The sequence below is a fragment of the Spermophilus citellus genome, assembly GCF_964194105.1.
Source record: "Spermophilus citellus genome assembly, chromosome: 9".
Classification (NCBI taxonomy): Eukaryota; Metazoa; Chordata; class Mammalia; order Rodentia; family Sciuridae; genus Spermophilus; species Spermophilus citellus.
In genome coordinates, this window is record NC_138191.1 from 116,664,933 (window position 1) to 116,686,662 (window position 21,730).

The following is a 21,730-nucleotide window of genomic DNA, read 5'->3' on the forward strand; positions in this document are numbered from 1 at the left end:
GGGGGAGAGAAGTGGGCAGTGGCTTTTGAAGGTGCACAGACATGGAAATTGCTAAGGAGCAAAAGGAGAGCAAATTTCAATGTTTTTTTAAGCTTCTTAGTGACCAAGATTTCTTCCTTTGGATAGATGAGGGGTACCACAAAGTGCCACCATATTCCTGTGTGTATGTATCTTTGAGTGTCCCTGTGCATGCATGTGTGTCCTTATGCACGTCCATATGTCTGATTGCCTAGCATTGGGCGGTGCTACCTTGCCTTGGCCCTGCAATGAGCTCGTCACAGCAGCTCTAATGATAAAGAGAATTGAGTCTGAAGACTGACCTCAGAACTAGCTGCCCTGGCTAGCCAGCCCAGTGTGGGGAAGCAGGGGCTGGCCAAGGGGAGAGAATTCTGCAGAACCCCCCCCTTCGCTCCAGAGACTAAAGGTATGTATCCTCTACCCACGTTTCCACCTCGCTCTGGACCCTGATGGACTGGGAAGGAAGGGGCCACGGTGGTTTCCCTCTTCCCTGCCCCTTGAGCTCTGCGGCTGCCCTACCCGCGGCCGACAGCAGAGGGGGCCCTCGGCCTTGGGATGGAGGTCGGGGCTGGCAGGACAGAGGCTGAGCTGGGGGCGGGGTGAGTGAACTTAGTGGAAGGGGTTGGAAGCGGGGGCGCGGGGGGGGGGCTGTAGGTGGGGGGCAGGGAGAGGGGGATCGACAGGTGAACCAGGGAAGGTAGCAGGGCTCCTTGGAGAACTTATCTGGCTCTGAGGGACAAGGGAGCACCACAGCCTCCGCACTATATGCAAATGATGCAAATTACTATGCAAACCTGCAGCTCGATTTGGAGTCCGCAACTTGGGTGGTTTTCCTAACGCAGTGGGGCGGGGGAGACGGGCTGTGCACCCCTCCCCCAGGCCAGGGCTCCCCTCCGCCCCCCGGGAGACTAAGCGCTTGCTGCGCTACCGGGAAGAATAAGCACTAGCCTCCAGACAGGGCCTTCCCTTCTGAGCTTTGGTTTGCCTCTCTGTAAAGGGGGGTACTAACGCGGCCCTCTTACGCCTCGCCGGCGGGGAGGGGGGTCTATGTGAGGATCTCGTCGCCTGTCTGGAGGCGGCGACTGGGTGACGTGACCCCCACCCACCTTTTAGCCATAGTCCACTGTCCCTTCCCCGTCTCTCTTTTGGTAGGGGCCGGGAGCGCGGCTTAGGCCTGACGTTGCTAGGGGGCGTGGCCGGGGTTGCTAGGCTCGAAGGACGTTGCTATGCAACGCTGGGCGGAGCTCGCGTTGCTAGGCCGGAGTAGGAGTCGTCCTTTACCCTAAGGGTTTGGGTGGAAGGTGCCCCAGGCCCACAAGGATCGAGATGGTGCCCTTCCTGCGACTTTCCCCGGGTCTCAGCGTCCCCCGGCTGGACACAGTCTCTGAGGGTCCTTCCGGTTCACACCCTCTGCCACTCCATGATCCTCTGGGCGCCAGAGCGAGGAACCCTGGGTCTTTGTGCACGTGTCTATGAACCTGCTGGTGCAGGAGGTGGGGGGGCATCATTTTTGGATTTCCATAGCAACTGCTCCTGTGTCACCCCATTGCTACTTAAGGTTTGAGCAGTTGCTTGTGCAAATTTGCATATCTGCATGTCATTAACATAGAGGCGGGGCCTGAGCTTGTTTGGGTAACTATCCCGGGACGGTTCCCTTTGCTTCTTTCCCATTTTATCTGATGAGTACGTGGGAGGTGCATGCCTGAGTGTTTTGCTCATCAGGGATCCCAGGTTTGGGGTGGGTGGCTTGAGTTGATAGTGACCACTGCCACCCAGTCAAGTATCCCTGAGGGAAGACAGCTCCCTAAGCAAAGCCAAGACTTGTTGGAACCCAAGTTCAGCCCTATCCTGCCTGTATGGTTTTTCCCTCTCTATGGATCAGTTTCCTTCTCTGTAAAGAGGATTACTAATCCCTAACTCACTAGTTTATGTGAGGTGAAATAGGATGCCTCTTTTACACACATTTATTCCTGCTTCTGGCACACAGTAGGCACTCATGGTATCTTCCTCCCTCCCTTGCTGAGTCCATAGCCTTTCAGAACCCAGCTAAAGCAAATCAACTTCCTTTGCAGCTCGAGATATGACAACTAAACACCAGGAAGAACTTCCAGATGAGAGGACAGACTGGATTCCAGACACAGCATGAGGATTATTGGTTTGCCTGTTTTTCCTTCTTGGAGGCTAGAGGCCAGGTTGGTGCAACATGGACCCTGTCCCCTCACCACTTACATCCTTACAGGGACACCAGTGTTTCCAAAAATCTTTCATTCTTAACCCAAAGACACTGGAGCCAGAAGCTGCTGCAGCGGTGACTGCTGAGGTGGGAGGCTTAAAGACTGAGCAGAAGAGATGGCGGCTGAGAAGGTACCCTCTGGGACTGAGATGTCTGGGATGGAGCAGGGCCACAGGGAAGGTGGAGGGCAGAAACATTGGAGAAGGCTTGAGCCTCTACCAGAGAGGACTGGGGAACCCTGGAGCCACTCCTTTACCCTTTCTGGGTCTCAGTTTCCCCATGATGACAATTGGGACTCCTTTGCTACAACAGTCTGGAGGAGAGAAGTCAACTCAGTGTGCAGAATTCACTTGCTGAGGAGCAGCTGTGCGGCAGGGCAGTGGAGGGAAGGAGTTCCCTATTCTTGGGGCTGTGCAAGCAGAAGTGTGGCTGGGATGGGACAGCAGAACTTCCTCCTGGAAGCTCTTACTTTTGTGTAGACTCCAGCTGCTCCAGATACCTTCTCAAAGGCTGGGAAGTGCTTCTTGGGTCTAACTTCAACTCCTCTTGCTCTGCTGGATGCTTCTTGCTCTTTTCTCCCAGTGTCTCTGTAACTTTTATGACCTTGATCGCTAGGGTCACATGGAAAAAGCAGAAGAGGTGTTAAAGGGCAAAAAACAGTTCCACTCTGTGTTGACGTTAGTTCTCAATTAGGTTCAGATAATTAAAATAAATGAGCTTGGCTCCTGTCCTGGTAGAAGGTTGGTGATGGAGAGGGAGTACAGGAGCTGGGTTCTGATGGGTTAGTTGGCTTCTGGGAAGAGTTAGGATCGCATAGGGGCTATACCTTGCAGTTGGCGCCCTGACTCTTATTGTGTGTAGGACTGCTGACTGCTGGCAGTGGGCCAGCCCCTTCCCTGGTGCCACCTGTGCTCCACAGGTGAGAGTTCCAGGGACAGGCTGAGAGCCTGGCAGTGCCCGGTTGGCCTGCCTGTGTCCCACTCTGGGGGCCAATTAAATCTCTATCCCTAGCCGCGCCGATTAACAGTTAATAAGGCAGCAAACACCTGCAGCTATGGAGGCGAATTAAGAGCAACAGTCGGCATAATACACAACCCGATAAGTGAGCAATTAACAACCGGAGAAAGATTAATAGAAGCAATTATGTCCTACTCAGAGCTCGGTAAATACAACTGTCATTGGCTGGGGGATTTAGTCCAGTCTCACCTGACCCCACCCTGGCCATAGCCTCTGCTGGCAGTGAAGCCAGCCGAGTCAGCCTATGGAGCCTGGACCACAGAGCCAGGTACGCGTGGGACACTCACAGATATGCAAATATGCACGTAGACAGGCATACACAGGCACGAAAGAGATGGCCTGCAAGGTGCAGTTACACAGAAATAAAAAATCCCCACTGTCACTCACTCCCATTCACACATGTGGGTACACACGGCCACACATAAGTCCTTCCAGGTATACACACAGACATGCACAGAAAAACATGCTCCTCGTCATAAAGAGTCATCCCCTTGTTTTTCAAAGAGCTAGAACTATACAGACTATGAGACATTTTATCTGATGAGTACACACACACGGACACAGACATAGGCACACACAGTTTCATGCTCATTGGGTCACATGCATATGACATTTGCCCTCCTTTGATGCCCTCCTTGCAAAGAGCATGCAAAGGGCTGCAGTGAGGCACTGGACTGAGAGAACTGGGGTGAGGGTGGGAAGAGACAGAAGTGACAGTGCATGTGAATACATATGTAAGCACGTCTGCATGCATGGGATTCTAAGTGTGTGCATCTTTGCAAGAATTTACTTTGTCAGTTTATGAGTATGAGCTGGGTGCAATGGCACATGCCTGTAATCCCAGTGACTCAGAAGACGGAGGCAGGAGGATTGAAAGTTCAAAGCCAGCCTGGGAAACTCAGTGAGACCCTGTCTCTAAATAAGATACAAAATAGGACTGGGGAGTTGGCTTAGTGGTTGAGTGTCCCTGAATTCATTCCCTAGTACCCCCTCCCAAAAAATCATTTTATGAGTGTGTTCCTATGTGTAAGCACACACATGTGGCCATATGAGTGTGTGCATGCCATGCTGTATGCATGAGTGTGTACACATGCTTGTGTCTGGTGGATTTGTGACTACACATGTGAGTGTCTTTGTTCATGTGTCCAGGTCTGGGTAATCATGTGACTGGACTTCAGAGTGGCTTTGCTTGTGTCCTGTCTCTGGGCTGGGGCAGGTGAGGGGGTGCTTTCCTGGTGAACCTAGGATTTCTGATGATGCTCGAAGCCAAAGTCCACCTCCAGGGAATGGGACTCAAGGACAGACAGGGATGCTTTAGGACTCCCCAGCTGGCTTGGTTTCCCTCACAGGAACTACCAACCCCTCTAAAGAAATGGGCCTGAGGTTAACTTGTCCCGACTGAGAGCTGAGCCAGGAATTCACAGAGCACCCCTGCCTCTACTCAGAGCTTCCCATAGAAAATGCCCAAGGCCAAGATCCACCGTTGGTGGGACGCACTGTCACGTACAGAAACTCCAGACCAAGAGGAGACCTTCACTCAGACACATACACATAGACAGTCATGAATGCTCCTCACAGCCACATCTGGGCGAGCACAGGCTAGACAAACGTGTCCACACACCCTCCACTCTGAGGTTTGCTTAGCGCCAGGCCCGAGAGCCCAAGGGGCATCCTTTGACAGGTCTCCCGCCTCCAACACCAGCCAGGTCAGATGGTGGAGCCAGCTGGCCCCAAGAGAGCTCTCCATCACCACTAACCCGCCGGCTGACAGGCAGGCGCATTGAGGCCGGCTGTACCAGCGGGGCGGGGTGTAAATATGGAGGTAATGAGGCTCACCAACGTCTCCCTCCATCCTGCCGCAGACCTGGATGGGGCCTGCCCCAGGGCTTCTAACCTGGACACAGAGACATCCCTACACTCAGACACCTACAGGACACAAAAGGACGTAGGACACAAGTGGACACTCTAATTCTAGCAGAGATGAGCCACTTCCCAAAGCCAGGGCTGACTTGCAAAGAGCCCAGCCAGTCCCTTGCTTCCCCTGTCACCCATCAGCTAATGAAAATAGAAACAGTGATGGTCTGGGAAACAGATTTGAAGCTCCCACAGACAAAACATCTGCCTGGTGGGCTGTCCTGCTCAGTCCACGCACGGAGCCTTCAGTTTGACTTTTATTCATTTTAACTTTGTTTTTCATTCATTCATTTGTTCATTGATTCACTCAACCAATAAGGACATTAAATAAATCATTACACTCTGTCTAATGGCCTGGCTGCCCTCCTGGATCCCGGCCTGAGGTGCAGCTGCGGGAGAGGAAAAAGGAGGTTTGGGCTCTGAGAGTGGAGTGAGGAGTAGAAGGGAGAACCCCAGACTCCACTTCATCCTAAGTTTCTCAAAATGAAAGAGAAGGTGCTTCTTCTGCAACTGGAGGGAAAAAAGCCAAATCCCAGGATGATAGATAATAATAGCTAACACGTTCGTGCTCTTGCTCTGTGCCAGGCACAGTCCTAAGTGCTTTGCATGAATTAGCTCAGTACACCCTCACAGCAACAGAGGTGGCAGCAACTATTATTAACCCTACTTAGGAGCACAGGGAGGTTAACTAACTTGACCAAGGTCAAACAGCTTTTCAGAGCTACCTCAAATGTTTAAAGAACCCAGGGCAAGAATAGCAAAAGAGGGTCCTAGCCCTCTACCCATCTCCCCTCTCTGCCCACCCTGGGCTCAGTCCTGCAGCTTCAGGGGCTTCCTATGTGTGCCTTGGACACCCTGCATTCCAGTCCCTGCTTGATCCACACTCCTGGCAAATGACCAGCCTTTGAAGATCCAAAGACCCTGGTGGCTGGCTTAGGGCTACTTGAACAGGGAATCCTGGGGTCCTGGGTTGAGGTACAGACTAGAAGGTGGACATAACTCTATGGGCATATGGATCTTTTTACTTTTGAATTCCTCACCCCATGCAGATGAGGGCCAAACTGGCATCATCTAAAGTGGGGGGTCCCCAGGGAAGAGACCCCTGTTTCCCAGGTCTCAGAGTCCTGGAGCTAGTAAGTGCAGGCCCTGGATATGACATGGCCAGTCTCTCTGGCCGGAGGATCCCTCTTGCGGAGGTGGGCAGGGGCAGAGGCTGCTGTGTGTTGCCTGTCCTCCTCCCACCTTAGCCCTCACTAAGTTCAGACCATTCCTACCCGTGGGAATATTCTGAGCCCAGCTCCTTGCTCTCAGGAGTTGGGGTGCTCTCCCGGAAAGACTTAATTTTTAATTTTTTAAACTGTTTTATTCTTTAGTTGTAGTTGGACACAACACCTTTGTTTTATTTATTTTATTTTATTTTTTATGTGGTGCTGAGGATCGAACCCAGGGCCTCGCATGTGCTAGGCAAGCGCTCTACTGCTGAGCCACAACCCCAGCCCTTAATTCTTAATCTTGTCGTCTCTCCCACTCCATCCTTGTAGCCATCCCACTCTCCTGCACCAGGCTTAGGGAAGGAGTGGGGTATCCTAGAACTGGGTGGGGACCTTCAGTGTCAACCCAGCAGCTTCCGGCCTCTGCTTCCCAGGCCCCAGGATTCCTGCTTGGTCTCTAGAGACTTTTTCACACAATTACCCAGGCCAGGAATTTAGAACTCTGGTGCCAGCCAGGCCCTTGTCATGCAAATTTAAGCAAATGAGATGCAAACAGAGCAGTCCCAGATTAACAGAGAAATCCCCAGCAGCTGGAGGAGTCACCAAAAGTCAGCTTGCTCCCTCTTCCAGGATCCCCCCTCACTCAGGCTAGGTCCACCTGGGTCTGTTTGGGCTCTTTCTGGCTTTTCCACCACTTCAGGAGCTGTGTGCTCAGATACAGGAAAGTTATGGACAGGCGGGTGTGTGGAGGCCACCACCCTGCCAGCCCGAGATCACTGTTCCGCCCCTGCCCCACCCCTCCTTTTTTGGGGGGAGGTGGGGTACTGGGATTGAATCCAGGGGCACTTAACCACTAAGCCACACCCCCAGCCCCCCCCCCCTTTTTAAAATTTAGAAACAGGGTCTCACTGAGTTGCTTAGCATCTCACTAAGTTGCTGAGGCTGGCTTTGAACTTGTGATCCTCTTGCCTCAGCCTCCGGAGGCGCCAGGATTATAGGTGTGCCCCACCACACCTAGCTTCTTCCCCTCATTCTAAAGAGACCCAGGCATAAATGAAGGTTAGAGGTGGTGTTTTCCCTCTCTTTTTCCTTGTGGAAGTGGACATTAACATAGACACACACACACACACACACACACACACACACACACACACGGAGTCCAGGGGGGAGCAGCCCCATTGATATACACTCGAATGCGCTCATGCAGATACTTACACACAGCCTCACACACCACCATACAAATTGGGCAGAGCCCCCACCCCTTCCCTCTCCTGACACACTGTAAATTAAACCACAGCCATCCACAGGCTGCAGTGGGACAGTGGGCCCTGTCTCTACCCTGGGGCCTAGATGCAGAGGGTGCTTTGGTCAGTGTGAACATGGGGAGTAGGAGACCCTCCCTTGGGCATGACCCGGGGAAGGGAGCCACAGGTTGTGGAAGAAACTTAGCTGGGACAGTGCCCACCTGAGCCTTGGGGCTTCCTTCTGGTATGGGTGCCCTCGGGCATGCCCGTGGGAGCCTGGCCCCTGGCCGAGCCAACCAGTCCAGACCCAACTTCTAAAAATAAGAGCCGAGAATCTCAGCCTCTGGTTGGTTCTGCAGGAGCCTGTTGCCGTGGCAACCCTTTCTCGGAGGCCTCCCTCCTCTGAGCTGGGCTGCCCCGTTTGGCTGCAGGTCCCTGTGCCAGTCCCCTGTGCTGGCCCCTCTGCCAGACAGCCCTCTGTCCTGTGCTCCTGGGGGAGGGAGGAGGGATGTAGGGTGGGGTGGCACAGGCAGGAGGACCTTGGGGACTCTGGCAGAGCACAATGGCCTGTGTGTGAGGCCCAGGCTGGAGCTGACTGGGAGGCTGTGGACTGTGGGGCGTGTGACTGTGTGGAGTGTCCTCTGTTGGGCTGTGTCCCTGGGTGTGCATCAATGCCTGTGACTTGACTCGGTCCCTGAGGGTGCCTGGGCTCTATCTCTACGGATCCATGTCCACGTGTGGCTGTCGCGTCCAAGGGAGGGCCCTCTGTGGCCTTCCTGAGTGTGCCCCTCCCCCGCCTGTGCCCCTTACCTCCCCTGGCCTTTTCCCTACCCCACGGGCAGTGTGGAGGTGAGGAAGGTATAGAGGGGCCCAGGATAAGCCAGAGGTCAGCCCCACTGTGGCCATGGGGTCAATCTCTCCCAGGATTTTCTGCCGCCAAATAGCAAATAAGCCCCCAGTCTGCCCTTCTGGGGGCAACCGTGGGGGAAGCACTTCTGACACTGTGATCCACCCTCTGGGTGCCCACGACAGAGGCTCCCCTCCCCCACGCTGCCTCCCCTCTCCAGTTAATCACCGAGTCCTGTCAAATCTCCCACAATCCCTGCTCCAACAGGCCTTGGCCACCAAGGCCCAGACCAAGCCCACCCCTCTCACCCAAACCAGCTGCCTTAGGCTCCCTGCTGGTTCCTAGGTGGTCACATCTGGCCTCGCCTTGGGTCCCATGACCCTGTCCCCACCTCCATTCTTTGGTCATGAGGATCTTTCTAGAACACAGCTGAGGCCCCTCCAACACTCACTGCTGTAGAGGCAAAGTGCAGCCCCCAGCCTAGGCCTTCCCTGGCCTGGTTTCTGCCCCCTGCCTGCTCCACCTGTTGCCCTTTACCCCGGTCACACAGCTCCTGAGGATTTCGAGGCGTGGTGAGGATCTCTCTGGCCTCGCTGCCTTTGCTTGTAACCTTCCTGGCCTTGAACACCAGCCTCCTTCTGTTGGCCAGAGCTTCCTCACTCCGGGCTCAGAGCAGGCAAGGCCCGGGCAGGACACCTTCCCAGACTGCACCTGCAGAAGCTGGAGAAGAGCCTGCGAGCTCTGAGAGCACCCCGGCTTCTCCCTCCACGTACACCCTGCATGCTTTCCTAAGGACTTTTTCGCTGAAAATCTGTAAGAAATAGAAAAGTATAAATTGAAGCAAAAAACCACCCATAATCCTCTCAGATTAAGTCTCAGTTTATTTCCTTCCAGACTTTCTTTACATGAATTGATTAAATATTTTCTTGATAAAATTGAGACCATCCTGTATGTACAATTTTGTTTCCTGCTGTGTTTCACTTATTATATAGTGAGCATTTCCCCAGGTTATTAAAAATTCTTCAAGAACATGACTTTTAATGTTTGCATAATATTCTTATATACGGATGTATCATAATTTATTTTACCAGCCCTCTATTGCTAGACATTTATGTTGCTTGTGATTTTTCACAGTTATAAATAACAGCAATAAGCATCCTTGTACGTGGGTCTTTTTAACATCTTTGGATTTTTTTTTTTTGATTTGAGTTCCTAAAAGTCGATTAATGGCACCAAAGTGTCTGTTTTTTAAGCTCTTGACACCACCACCCAATGGCCTTTCAGAAAAGTTGTTCTAATTTACCCTCCGTCAACAGAGTCTGAGAGTGGCTCAGATTTCAGTTCTCATCAACACAGTTGCTGTCTTTAAAAAACAAAACAAAACAAAACAGAAACCTGTATTAATTTCAATAGGTTAAAAAAAAGGTATTGTATTGTTTTAATTTGCATTTCTTTGATTACTACTGAGGATAAGCCTTTTGTTCTTTTTTGTGTCATGCATGGATCACACTGAGCTATAATTATATTTGTACATCCTGCCTGTGCCGCACCCACCTCAGCTCTTGAAGACTGGAGCTGGGAAAAGAACCTGTTCCTGGAGAGCAGGGTGCATTGAACTGAGGACTGTCTTTTTTTTTTTTGTACTGGGGATTGAACCCAGGGATGCTGTACCACTGAGCTACAGCCTCAGCCCTTTTATTTGTTTTTTATTTTGAGATTGGGTCTCACTAAGTTGCCCAAACTGGCCTTAAACTTGGGATCCTCCCGCCTGAGCCTCCCTAGTCACTGGGATTACAGGCGTGTACCACCATGCCTGACTTTTTTTTTTTTTTTTTTGAGATGGGATCTTGCTATGTTGCTTAGGCTGGTCTTGAACTCCTGAGTTCAAGCTATCCTCCTGCCTCAGCTTCCTAAGTAGCTAGGACTACAATCATGTCTGCCACTATACCTGGCTTCCTTATGTAAGTCCAAGAGCAGCTCTGACCATATCTCACAAGGTTTGTGGGTTGTGGGCTCCTTATCCCTGCCTTTGGTTGGTATGCCTACTGAACAGAGACGGAGAGCACCTCTGCCTAGTGGCACAGCATATTTTCTGGAGATTGGCCCTCTGCCACATCGTGGGAGTATCTTGGAAACAAACCCCTGCCGGGGGGGGGGGGTTCCTTCACCCATTCTGGCTCAGGACATGTTCCAAGACAGACACGCACAATTTCTCCTCACATTACCAGCCTAATGATACTGTCACTTGGAGTCTGGAAATGAGGAGAAATCGACTTTTTCTCGGTAATTAACGTGAGTGATGGGCCTTTCGATGGAGTTGCAGCCCCCCGAGTGAGAACCAAGCTCCCAGGAATGGCAGCCAGGTCATCCCCCTGCCTCCGGGAAGGTTTAAGTTCCATCCTTGGCCTCTTCTTGGCTTCTCTTGCCTGGGTCATTCCTTTTGGGACCGCTGAGTGCTTACGATCAGGAGGTTCCTCCTCGAGCCTGCCCACAGTCCTTCATACTGTTCAGTCTGCTCTGCCACTGCCCTCACAAGAGCTGCCATTACTTCAGGGGTACTCTGAGCTGTAGGGACTTTCTCTGAAGGCAGAGATGAAAACACCTCGAGGCATTGGTAGAGGTGGGCACCTTCGAGCTTTGTGTGGGTGTCCAGAAACCACAGGAGTGGGGCAGATCAGGGCTTGGCTCCAACGGGCAGAGGGCTGCAAGTGGACCTCACTCCTCCTTCTAAGAGAGACGCTCCCCAGGTTGAATATTTCTCAGGATTCCTGCCTTACTGTCCCCACTGTCATCAAGGGAAAATACTTTTACCTCACCCCTTTATCAGCTTTGTTCTTTCACTTTTGGTGCTGGATGGAGGAGATGTGGGGTAAATCCAGACCCTGCCCCAGAGCAGCTCCGAGTCTGCTGGGACAGGCGGAGCTGGATGCACACACCTGGCAGCAGAGTGACCAGTGCCTTGAGTTTACAGAGAACCCAGAGGAGGGAGGAGTGGATACCTTCCTGGAGGAATTGGGGAGGCAGCACACTTGGTAAAAAGCAAGGGGTCTTGGGAGGGGGGGATTCAGTCAAAGGGAACAGTGTGGTCAGGGGCCAGGAGTTGTGAGAGGGCCTGGTGTCTAGTCCCTGGAGCACAGGGTGCATGCAGAGGTGGAGAGCAGGGAAAGCTGGCAGGTCCCTAAAGGTCAGATGGTGAAGAGCAGTGATGTCAGGGGAGGGACCTTGACCTTTATTCTGAAAGCACTGGGGAGCCATGGAGGGTTGAAGCAAAGGAGGAACATGGTTGAGTTTGTACCTTGGGGCAATTTCTTGGGGAAAATATGGACAAGAAATGGTAGGCAGACACAACTGGCAGCTCTGCTGTGGTCCTTGGGGTCCTGAACAAGGCCAGTGGATTCCGGAGAAGTTAAAAGGGCAGGCAGATCAGACCCCACAGCAGACTGAAGGTGGCTGTCAGTTCCAAGATCAGGATCCCAAGATGCACCTTAGCAAGTCTCCTCCTCCCTCCAGTGGCTCCCAACAACTCCAGGAAAATGTTTGAATTCCCTGGAAGGACGGTCTCAGTCTGGCCCTCCATACCCTGTAGCCTTAACTCCCCACCCCATCCTGGGTGTTGACCCTGCTGGTTTCTCCATTAGCTTTGAACTCCTTTGACTCATTCTGGCACTTGGTCCTCCCTGCTCTGATGCCAGCTTCCCTTCTCCCTGCCTCTCCAGTTCCTCTCCACCAACTCTGTGAAGCCAGCCTGTTGTCTTCCTTGCGCTCCTCCATCCACATTGGTTCCTTTCTTTTACTCTGGTCACTTAGCGAAGGCCTGGGCAGATGATGGAATCAGCATAGCAGCTGCTTAAAGATCCTACAAGGATTGCAGTCTCTGGCCCAGGTCAGGGCCGAAAGTGACTTCCATCCTGCAGGGGCCCTAACAGGGCCAGGCCAGGGTGAACAGTCTTGTCTGCAGCTATCTTTCCTCGGCCAGTGGAGCTGTCGTTATTGCTCCAAATTAGACACCAATTTGCCTGTGTAATTGTTTGCTAATTGGCATGAAATCCTAATGTAATTAGTTGGGCCCCTTATCGGGGAGCCTGGGGAGCCAGAGGCAGTGGGGGGCCACTGGAGCAGTGAGGGTCTAGGAGGCTGGGGAAATGTCTTTGAAAGAGGAGGCTCTGAGCTGCCATCAGGGCTGAGACGGGGAGTGACAGTAATTGCAGAACATCACAGTTGAAAGGGCTGTTGGAGAGGCTGGCACTTCCCACCCATCTCACAGATAGGAAAGCTGAGGACACAGGAACCTCTTGGGAGTTGGTGGCAGAGCTGCGCCAGACATTCAGGTTACTTGTCTACAGTGACATAGCTGTGGGTCACAGTGACTTAGCCTGTGGCTTTCTGGTATCTGTTTTCTAAAGAGAGTAGGCAGAGAAAGTGGGTGGGGCTGTGGGTACCAGGCTGCCTTTTGAGTAGGGAATGCATTGGATAGAGGGTCTGAGCAGGGTGCCAAGTGGTTAGAGCCAGAGATGCAAGGGAGGCCTACAAGAAGCTAGAGGGTTTCTCCCTGGGGAGTGACTTGGGTGTTCAAGGGAAGATGGGGTTGGAAAGCCTGGCTTTTCTGCTTCCCCCACTGACAGGCAGACCCCCTACCCAAACTCCAAGCTCCCCGCCTCTTCCCATCTCTCTGGAAAAGAAGATGCTAGAGCCGCCTAACCCCAGCTTGTGAGAGCTGCTTGTTAAATTTTTAGGAATTGTGCCAGCCGGTGGGCTTCACATTGGTGATTTAAATTGGCTGTTGTGGGAGGATTTACACCTTGAGAATTGGCAGATGCTACAGATTAGGGCTGCATCTTCCCAGCCACCGAGCCAGTCTCTGAACAGACACCAGCACAGCACTGAACCCATCTGAGCGTGATGAAATCACTCCAGAGATTCTGGTCACATTCATGCTGGAGGGTCCTGCGTACATCTTTACCTCCAAATCCCAATGCAAAGGGAGACAGGCTCACAGGCCACCTGGGAGGTCTGTGGCCCAGACCCCCAGACTCTCTTTCCCAGGTTTGATAACTGTTAAGAGGGGCTGCACAGTGATGAGGATCCAGCCTCAAGCTAGAGAGAGGAAGCACTAATCTGGCTGTGATGGCCAGGATGGGGGCGGTGGGAGCTCAGGGGGCCATAGGAGACCATCTAGAAAGGGGCTCTGGTCAACAACCTAGCCTGCTCCCCTGGCTCTCTCTCAGGCAGCAGGGTAGGATCAGGAAAAGGGGCAATTGGTACCAGAGTCATTCTGGGGTACCATTTTAGTCACATGGTTCTCCCCATTCTCCATCCCTAGCAGCCAGTGTCCTCAAAATTGACTCTTACACATCAAGTTGCCCTCATTCTCCTCCCTGCAATTATCCTTTGACTCATTCCTAGAATTCCATTCTCTTTAATCCCTGTCTTTACCTAAATCACTCCTGTTTCTTGGTCACTCTCACCGGATGTCCTGAAGGCACCTTGGATGCAGCAAGTCCAAAATAGAACTCTCTGACTTCCCACAAGTCCTTCTCCATCTGAGTAAATGGCACACTCCCCCCAGGGCCTTTGCACTCGCAATTTCCCCTATTTGAACAGCTCTTCCTCTAAATGTCCTCACCTCCCTCAGGTGTCTGCTCAGTGTCACCTTCTCAGAGACATCTTTCTTGACCACCTTACCTAAAACATCCCCCTGTTCTCCTACCCCTGACCAGCGCGATTTCCTTCTGTGCACTTACCAACACAGATGTTCCATGTGTGTATGTATATATATATATTTTTTTCATCTGCCTGCACCGTCCCACTAGAAGGTAAACTCCGGGTAAGCACAGCAGTTTTGTGATCTAGTTCTAGAATTTTCTTGGGGTCTGAGATTGTATGTTTGACTCACTCCGTGCTAGACAGTTTTAGTAAGCTCTCAATAAATATTTGGTGAATGAGCGAATCAGCCTGTAGCCAGTCCCTTTGTCCTCAAATCCACCTTCCATTTGTCCCCATTGTTTCTTCTTTCTTTCTTTGTTTTTGGTATTGGGGATTGAATCCAGGGCCACATCCTGGGCCCTTTTTATTTTTTGAGTCAGGATCTCACTAAGTTGCTTAGGGCCTCCCTAAATGGCTGAGGCTGACCTTGGACTGGCCATCCTTGTGCTTCAGCCTCCCGAATCACTGGGATTACAAGCCTGTGCCACCACACCCATCTCCAGTTGGCTCTTAAACAAACTTGACTTTGATTCTTTGCTAAAACCCTTCATAGATCTTTTTTGCTTTCAGAATAAAACCTGCCTCTAGTTTTGCTTCCAAGGCCCTCAGTGATGTATTTCCAGACTCACTTCCTGCTTCAAATGGCCACCCTCAAACTACCGCCACACACACACACACACACACACACACACACACTCACAGCCATGTCCAGAGCCTGTACTCTTTCTGCCTCTCCTGTCTAGTACTCTCTCACTTCTTAAGTGGTCCTGCACTCTATGGCTCATTTCTTTCTTTCCTTCAGTCAGCAAGTTTTTTGGAGTAAACCTTTAGTGCCAGGACCCTTGGGAGCCCTTGTGGGAGGAGTCAGCACCACCCCTTCCCCAAATGCTCCTGATGGGTCAGGAGAGGCGGCTCTGAACCAGCTTTCCCTCTCCAGCGCCTCCCTTACTGCCCATGCGCTCTTGGGTGTGCATTAGTGGCCTTCTCCCTGAGCTTCATGTCAGGGGCTTGTCCCAGACTCCTGTGCGTGTCAGAGGGAATTGGGGGCGCTGTGCCTCTGAGTTTAGGTGCTTGTGTGCACGTGCCTCCCTGCCTTTGGACAGGACAGTCTTCCGGGTGCTCTGGCTCGAGTCTCCGCACAGCCACCAGAAGATGCGAAGACCGCAAGGCAGCAAATGCCCATTGCCCGAGACAGATGGGCTGCCCCTGCGACCTCCGCGGAGCAAGGTGGTGGAACAAGCGCCGCCGCGCCCCGCCCCTTGCGCTAACGGCCCATCCTCTCCGGCCATTGCCTCTCGAGAGCCCATCTAGCGCCCGCGGGTCGCCGAACCGGCCACTGGAGAGGGCGGGTGTGCCGCCAGCGCCCTGCGTTCTGCTGCGGAGGGCAGTGGCAGCACTGGCACAGTATGGGGACAAGGAAGGCCTGGACCCCTCCGTCACCCGTACCCTCCAGCCCATGGCCATGCTCTACCACACACTGGCACAGACACACCAACCCTGGCAGGTGCAAACACTTCCAGAGACACACGGTGACACAGACAGACAAGCACACAAAGGCACCGACTCTGCCAAAGACACACACAGCGGCCAGAACACGGACACACAAAGGCACAGACACACTCATAGGGACTCGTTCCTAAAAATATACACTCTCAGATGCAAAGGCTTGCCCAGAAGCAGCACCCACACAGTGACAAGCCCTCAGGGTCATTCACACGGTGGCAGTCACCCATGAACCCTCAAGCCCACTGACACAGGACCCATGCAAGAGTTTGCACACAGCCTCACAAAGGTATAGTCACAAAACAAGTGTACCCAGACATGCCACACTCACAACCGCGCATTTGCCAACACACGCTATTGCATCACGCAGATGCACTTGGAGGCCCAGCTGCCTCTGAAATTCAGATCCACTTGCTCTCTTCTGCAGCTGAGTGCCCACCCTCAGCACCCCTGCCACTGCCATGGCCAGCACTAGCTCGAAGTTCACTATGCAGGCCTGCCAGCCCCAGCAAGTGGAATTTAAAATTCAGTCCAGGAGGACCCAGCAGGGCTCCATGAGTGGGTGGCCTCAGCCGTGAGGCCCTTTGTGAGCTGGGAGCTGTGCCAGACGACATAGGAAAAGGAGCTCCTGCTGTCCCCACTGTGTGACCTTGACCTGAAGTGATAGGCAGTCTCAGGGTTCCTTCAGGAAGGGGAGGCAATGCAGGTACAGGGCTGTCCAAGCTGGCTGACAGTGGAGGACATGGCCCAGGTTTTAGCCTGGGAGCAGGAGAGGTGTCCTGGATAAGCAGTTCCACAAGTCCCTGCAGATGAGAATCCCAAGGCCGCCCTGGCACGCCTGCAGACCACCACACACTGACCCACACCCCCCCTAGACACCCAGCCCCACAGACACATGCCAAATAGTGTTGCCCAGAGACCTCACTGGAAGCTGAGAACCAGGCTGGCATTCCCCACAGCACACAGGGAAACACACCAGAGACTGTCAAAGACACTGACACACAGGGACACCTCCCACCCAGGCCAGCAAATGCCACATATCCTGACTCAGCAAAGACCAAACACATAGGTCTGAAAACATTTCCTCTGTACATACACACACACACACACACCACACACGAGCTTAAACACACATGAAACACAAGGAAGTACCACCCTCTGGCTGCATAGAAACTCCAGTGACACACCCCGCGTTCACCTAGACAAACCTCAGCCCCACACATGTGGCGGCATTCTACACTGTTCATGCACACAAGCAGAAAAGGAAATGCAGACAGACGGACAGACATATGCGTGGAGCAGACATCCAGAGCCAGGTCCAGGCGCCTGACGTACAAGGCCTGGGCAGACACACACAAAACCTGCGCACAGGCACACCATACACACACAGACTCTCCCCCTACACATTGACGCACACAACCACCCACTCCTGTACCCGAGCTCAGCCCCACTCACTCCCACTCTGACACAGAACACTGGCTCAGCCAGGCTCCCAGGGCCCCTGCCCCCAACCACAACACTCAGGAACCTCTTCCCCTCCCCATCCATCCCAGGCCTCACCCCCAAGTCCAGGGCACCCTGAGGTCCAGCCATGCCAAGGCTGGCAGTGACAGGAAGCCCACCCCCTCATCCAGCAGCAACTGCTTCCCTGCCAGAGCAAACCGCCCATATCCTGCGTGAACATCCAAGCAGGAGGGGTAGGTGTCCTTCTCAGGGGTCAGTGAGGAAAGGGGTCATGCCTGCAGGCATGTGGGTGTCAGTGGTCCTGTGCCTTGCTCTTCCCAACACCCTCAGCAACTCACATTGCCTCCTCCAAAATCTGGTGTCCAGCCTCTACCTGTTCTTAAAGGGCCAAGCCCGGGCAGTCAGGCCGCCCCACTTCTCTCACCCTCAGGGAGCTGGTCTTCTCTGGAAGCTCAACTCCAATCCTGAAATAAATTGTTTTCCACAGCTTGTCGTCCTCTAGGGGTGGCAGGGAGGATGAGGACGAGGCAGGACTGAGGCAGGGTCTTGCATAAACCCTGAATGAAGCCTGAGGCGGAGGCATGGGTCCTGGCTCTGCCTCTCTCTAAGCTAGTTTCCTCATCTGTGAAATGGGGGTGGCATACCAATTTTAGGGTTGTTCTGAGAGTTAATTTTAACAATAAGTGAAAGGCTGGCACAGTGTCTATCCATAAAGGGGTTTGGCAGCATGAGCTGGTCCCCCCAATCTCTAGGTCACCCCACCCTGCCTATTCTGCCCATTGTGTCCTGCTTGGCACAAGTCCAGTCCAGCAGGATCCAGGTGGCACAGAGCCCAGGGGAGAGGACTGGGACATCCCAGGCAGCTGGAATGCACTGGTCCTTCACTGCTGGTGTGCCCCATGCCTGGGAAAGTGTCCCCACCCCTCCCTTAAGGGACTGTCCTTCCTATCCCCCTGGCAGGAAGCTGGGAGCAGCTCTTCACAGGCACCTTCACCCTCTCTGCCTGTCCACCAGGCACAGTGGCTTGTGTGGCTGGAGTGGCTGCCAGGGCTCCTTGTCCTTAAGATATGCAGCAGGCAGGTGGGGATTAGGGTTCAGAAGCAAATTGTTGGCTTAGGCCAACCCTGAGAGGGAGTGCACCTGACCCCAGCCCAAAGCAAGAGGTGACAGAACTGATAAATGAGGCAAACTGCTGCCCCCACCCGAAAAACGGTGGGTGCATGTTTGGGGTCATACGTGGTAACTGATGTACGTGTGAACCCCAGACAGCCATGTGATTGGGAGACTGGGCAGGATGAGGACATGCAGATGTGAGCTCCTGTGTGTTTACACAGACTGGAGGGCAGAAGGGGAAGGGAAGCCCCCAGTAAGGAGAGGAGGTGTCGCAGGGAAAGGGATCCGGATCCTGCTTCTCCATGTGCACTGTCTGGCCCTATGGGCAGAACCAGAACCTGGGGCTCTTACTGGGCTCCTGGTGTCCTTATCTGCGATGATCTCAGCAGACCCAGCTCCAGTGCCCCACCTCCACCCCACCCTGCACTGTGCTGTTATCTCTTCCTGCTGTTATGCCTCTCTCTTTTTGGGGAGTGTGGGAGAGCTGGGAAAGAGTAAAGCCTGAAACCCTAATTTGGAGTAATCTCCGTGTCCCCAGAACCTGGAATAGCCCTCCGCCTTGAGTAAGTCTGAAAGGGGCTCCCATTCATTCCAGTGGCATGAATTTCCCTGGATGAGGTTCCTTGCCTTTGTCATCTCATGTGACCCATGTCAGCTCTGCTAAGCTGGAATCATTATTTCCATTTTACAGAAGAGAAAACTGAGGCTTAGACCTCATAAGAGACCTGTCGAAGGTGACACAGCCATCCCTGCTATGAGGGAGGCAGGGATCCAGATCTAGGTGATTTCGTGGCCTGAACTCAGCTGATTGTTCATGTGAGATACTGAGACACGCTTTTGCTGATGAGCATCCATCAAGGGTCACGGGTTGAAAGCTCTGTGAGGGAAGGGTCTCTACTTGCCCTTTGACCCTGCATTCACTCAACAGAGACTGAGTAGCCACCTTGTACCTGGCATAGTGCTAGGTGCCCGGGGAATCCAGCTCTGAATAGATGGACAAGTCCCTGCCACAAGTTTTCAGAGTGACTACTCCTGTGACTGACTAGGACACAGTGTGGGGTGGGGGGGAGGTGGGGACTAGAGCTGGGTCTGGAGAGGCTGGTGTGGCCACAGCTGCAAGGTTTGGGAGGCCACAGTGCTTAGTGCTGTGGGGAGTCCCCGAGGGTTTAAGAGACACTCTGATTTACCCTTGAAAGAGTTGGCTCAGTGGCTCCTGGAGAATGGACTGGGGTCAGAGAGGTCGGGGTGGGAGCCCAGCAATTAAGTCAGGGAGAGTCTAGGCACTGGATAATGGAGGCTTGGACTCTGGTGTTGGCAGTGAGGATGTGAAGAGTAGATAGATTGGGGATATTTTGGGAGGTAGAAGCAACTGACGAACTTGCTGATGGACTGGATCCCAGTGCCTAGAACATAGCAAACACTCAATAAATATTTGTTGAATGAATGAACCTTCTTGTTGCCAGACTCTGTAAACTCTCGTGCACATCCTCTGGTGTGTGATCACCCAGGACCTTAAAGTGTTTCTGAATCTTTTGCCCAAGGGGCCAAGGAACAGAGAACACCGGTACTGCATAAATGGGATACACACAAAACAAAACAAAACAAAACAAAAAAAACTTTGGAATGATATGGGTAGGGAACAATGAATCCTCCATTCCCTCCCCAAAATACAGAACAAACACCCAGCCCAGATTGTTTTTTTAGGTTCCTAATCCATCTGCAGCAGGAAGGATGGAAGCTAGACATGCAGAACTTCCTGTAGGTGAAGTGGGCACTTCACCTTTTCTAGCACAGCCCTCTAGGATTCATGACATTTACAGCAGTGAAGTATTGGTCCTATGAGCTCTGGGCAGACTTTGGTGAGAAGATTGTCACGTGGGTTTGAGTGTCTTTGGGGATATGAGTTCCTGATAGGTGTCCTGGAAGGACGTCTTGGTACCCAGGGCTTTGGTTGGTCCTGGATTATCTGGCTGAGTGGCAATGGTGGGGAGGGGCTGAAGGGGGGCACTCCTAGGTCCCACTTGCTGGAGGGAAACCTGTCTAGGCTCTGGGCCAAATAAATCATTGGGAAGGAAAGAAGAACATTTTCTCATCTGTTTAAAGGGCAACGAAGCATAGCGGCACTGGTCCAGCGGGAGGCAAGGCTGAGGCCAGGCGGGTGAGGCCGGGGAGCTCCCTTCCTTGACCTACCGTCCTCTCGTGAATTGCCCCCTGGCTTGAGCTTTGCTGGCTCTGCTGCCTCCCAGCTGGTGCATTGGTGGTTGTTACTGTTAATAAAAATACTGATTAATTGATAATAAGATAGTTATTTTAAAGGCCCCTATCCAGGGCATAGCCCTTGCTAATCCATACCTTTTACCTTCCAGGAGCCAGGCTGAGATGGTTTACACCACTTCACAGATAAGGAAACAGAGGTCCAGAGAGCCAAAGGGACTTTCTCAAGGTCACCTAGCATGGCAGTGTGAGAGCAGGGTGGGGAGCCTGGCCCCTAGTTGCCCTGTGGGGTTGGTCCTCCATCCCATTAGAGGTTCCAGAGGGGGGCCCAATGGGGCTATAGGGCTGAGGTCACTGTCCTTTGTCCACTATGTGGGGATAGGGCTATGTCTGCCCAAGCCCTCTGGGCTCAAGCTCACAGGCACCCCTTCGGGTGCCCAGACTGCCCCAGCCTCCCTGGAGGCCCCTGCTGGGGCTAAGACTTGTTCCTCCCACCCCCGCCTGGGCTGTTCAGAGAAGTAATTTCTCCCCAACCAGCTGGATTTGAATATGGAAGCGATTTGTAATTACTCCAAGTCCTCCCAGGCCGGCGGGCGGGCGGCATTATCACCAGAGTGAGTCTAGAAGGGCAGGGGCTCATGGGAAAGGAGGTGGGAAATCCTGATGCAGGAGGCACTTCCAGGGAGAGGCTTCCACAGGTCTGCCCTAGTTCACCGGCTTCTGCACAACCCTCGCAGGTCCTGTGTGTCCACCCAGCTCCCACAGCCCTCCCACTCCAGCCTGCCCTGAGAACTCCCCTTCCTTGGGGGTATGAGGTACCAACTGTGTCAGTCCCTCACTCTGTCCTACCACCTGTCTCTTCTAGGGCATCCATCCATCGATGTGGCTGAATGAATGGGGTCAAGAAGTCAGAGGGTTACCAAGAAACAAGAGAAACAGACAAAAACGCTGCTGTCTCTTTGCAGCCAGCCCCTCCTATTACCCCTCACCCAGCTGGATCCTGGAAGCGGGGGAGGGGGCCTTAGGGATCCAGCTGCATCACATCTGCAAGAGATCTGCCTGGGTTTCTCTGGGCTCTGGGTCTCTAGTATGCAAATGATCATGAATATTCATAAAGAAGGAGGCAGGCTCTCTGTAGAAGAGGAAAGGGCTGGAACTCTGGAGGACAGGGTCCTGGAGATTTCTAAGGGCCACTCCTTGGATTCTTGTGGGCAACCCATGTCCTGACCGCTTTCCCCACTTTTGTCCA

General features: G+C 53.0%; 1 long non-coding RNA gene across 1 annotated transcript; it reads left to right on the forward strand.

Annotated features, from left to right (window-relative positions):
- Positions 1-240: 240 nt before the first annotated feature.
- On the forward strand, positions 241-20,705 carry LOC308656895. The gene is made up of 4 exons (XR_014023793.1): positions 241-424; positions 2,091-2,210; positions 2,300-2,382; positions 20,634-20,705. It is a non-coding gene; the product is annotated as an uncharacterized lncRNA (long non-coding RNA).
- The last annotated feature ends 1,025 nt before the right edge of the window (positions 20,706-21,730 follow it).